Below are 3,283 nucleotides of genomic sequence, written 5' to 3' on the forward strand. Positions count from 1 at the left end.
TATAATTCGCATAAATTATAATAATTAAATTAACACGATTCACAAACTAGAGTGTCACCTTGATAAAAACTTCATAATAAAACGTCCTGCTCTGTAACACGGGTTTTCAAATTGTCAAAACAAAATACTTCTTCAATGACAACAATTGTAATTCAAATTCTCATAGCGAAATTCATATTTCAAAACATCTTAAATACCACAACAAATAGTTCAGATCTCAAAACAATTAAAAGAATGACATTGTTCCAATTAGTTACGTAAGAGAGCAAGACCATTTTTATTCCAAATAAAGCGCTAAAAGATTTCATGAAACTATCCTCCAAACACCAACGAACTATTCTTGATTACTTGCGCGTTACCCACGTGGAGGTAACATTCAAACTGAAAGGGTGAGTAATTCATAGTCATTATAGAAGAAATAAGGGAGAAATATAGTAGTTATACAATAGGCATCATTAATTATACATATACTAACGTATGTGTATCCTCATACTTCACATATTTACTCACACCTGCACATCATCATCTACTCACAACATCATCACATAATTCAGTCACATTCCTTAATTAAATCTCACTTATTCACTAATTATCAAACATCACGCAATAAAAAATTATGCAATGTCACAAAGAATGCAATGCTACATGTCATACACCAAATTTGACCGCCTCGAGCATCAACAATTTATTTTCCTTTCCTCTGTGCATTTAAATTAAATTTGTAGGGTGCATATTTAAAAAAATTATGATTTGCTTCAAATATTCAAAATAATTGTTGCTTATGAGATGCATATTTAAGTTGTTAAATAGAGAGGTGTATTTAAAAACAAGTATGTATATAATTGGGCTTAGTAATATAAAATGAGGGTGAGTTTATTTATTTGGGTCTGGGAAGAAATCTAAGAGGGTGTATCTATCAGTGGGCTTAACATTCTAAGATTGTCACCCAATATTAGGTTAAATTAAAATATTATTTAGAAGTTTAATAAATCCTAAACAAATAGTCATTTCTTATTATTATTACAAATATTATCAATAATTATGTTCTTATCATGTTGCAGTATTTTACAAATCTAACTATTTTGCTAAATATCAATGTTATTAATCTAACGATTATAAATTAATATTTAACAAATGTTATTATAAAAGTATTGACTGCAGTCAACAATATTGATTTTTTTGACTTTCATATGTAGATTATTTCAAGAAGGGGCACATGAGTTATGTCATTTATGGCCATATACATTGGATTCTTAAGACAAAAAAATATAGTTGTTAAGGCAGACGGTGCAAAAAACAAAAACAAAAAACAATTTTGTTAAATGAGAATGGTCCTACAAACAAAAACAAAAAATAATATTGGTAAATGAGAATGGTCCTACAAACAAAAATAAAAAATAATTTTGGAAAATGAGAATGGTGAAACAAATAAAAACAAAAAATTATATTGAGAAATAAGAATGGTGCAACAAACAAAAACAAAAAACAATATTGGGGAATGAGAATGGTGCAAGAAACAAAAACAAAAAATAATATTGGAAAATGAGAATAGTGAAACAAACAAAAACAAAAAAATAATATTGGGAAATAAGAATGGTGCCACAAACAAAATCAAAAAACAATATTGGGGAATGAGAATAGTGCAACAAACAAAAACAAAAAATAATATTGGTAAATGAGAATGTTCCTACAAACAAAAACAAAATATAATATTGGTAAATGAGAATGGTCCTACAAACAAAAATAAAAAATAATATTGGAAAATGAGAATGGTGAAACAAACAAAAAAATAATATTGGGAAATAAGAATGGTGCAACAAACAAAAACAAAAAACAATATTGGGGAATGAGAATGGTGCAACAAACAAAAACAAAAAATAATATTGGTAAATGAGAATGGTCCTACAAACAAAAATAAAAAATAATATTGGAAAATGAGAATGGTGAAATAAACAAAAACAAAAAAATTATATTGGGAAATAAGAATGGTGCAACAAACAAAAACAAAAACAATATTGGGGAATGAGAATGGTGCAACAATCAAAAACAAAAAACAATATTGGGGAATGAGAATGGTGCAACAAACAAAAACAAAAAGTAATATTGGTAAATGAGAATGGTCCTACAAACAAAAACAAAAAGTAATATTGGTAAATGAGAATGGTCCTACAAACAAAAATAAAAAATAATATTAGAAAATGAGAATGGTGAAACAAACCAAAACAAAAAAATAATATTGGGAAATAAGAATGGTGCAACAAACAAAAACAAAAAACAATATTGGGGAATGAGAATGGTGCAACAAACAAAAACAAAAAATAATATTGGTAAATGAGAATGGTCCTACAAACAAAAACAAAAAATAATATTGGTAAATGAGAATGGTCCTACAAACAAAAATAAAAAATAATATTGGAAAATGAGAATGGTGAAACAAACAAAAACAAAAAAATAATATTGAGAAATAAGAATGGTGCACCAAACAAAAATAAAAAACAATATTGGGGAATGGTGCAACAAAAAAAACAAAAAGTAATATTGGTAAATGAGAATGGTGAAACAAACAAAAACAAAAAAATAATATTGGGAAATAAGAATGGTGCAACAAACAAAATCAAAAAACAATATTGGGGAATGAGAATTGCGCAACAAACAAAAACAAAAAATAATATTGGAAAATGAGAGTGGATGAGGATGTCGTATATTTGGCCATAGTAATTTGGGGAGAAAGAAAATCTAATTCTTTTATAGGTGAAGAGAAGATGAGATAGTATCGAGACATAGAAAGGTACGAAGAATGATAGCTACTATGAAAAATTCAAATGAATATTTTTTATTTTGAAAGATTAATTACTTAAGGTTTAATTATGTGATTAGTCTTTACAAATATATCATTTTTTGATATTATCAATACAAATTTTTGTGTTTGAATTTTGTGTAATTTTCTTTTACTTTTTGTGCTTTGTTCTTTTATTTTAAGGTAAAGAACTATTTTAGTATTTTAGTTCCTCACAAAAATTGGAGAGGTCAAATAAATTCATAAATAAAAAATAGTATCTATTTAATTTTTTGCTAAATTTAATCAAGTCGTATTAGTCCTTATGTCAATATATTTTTAAACTGTTTTTTTCTTACTTTTTAACCGCAGCTGAACTCCTTATGTGTATTATTTTTCACTTACGAAGACTTATAAAAGCATATCACTCATGTTACATTCGTTAATAAGTTTCCTTCTTTCACAACAATTTCCTCTTAATCCAAGCATAAAAAATTGCACACTTTC

The sequence above is a fragment of the Vicia villosa genome, unplaced genomic scaffold (genome assembly GCF_029867415.1).
Source record: "Vicia villosa cultivar HV-30 ecotype Madison, WI unplaced genomic scaffold, Vvil1.0 ctg.001235F_1_1_3, whole genome shotgun sequence".
NCBI lineage: Eukaryota > Viridiplantae > Streptophyta > Magnoliopsida > Fabales > Fabaceae > Vicia > Vicia villosa.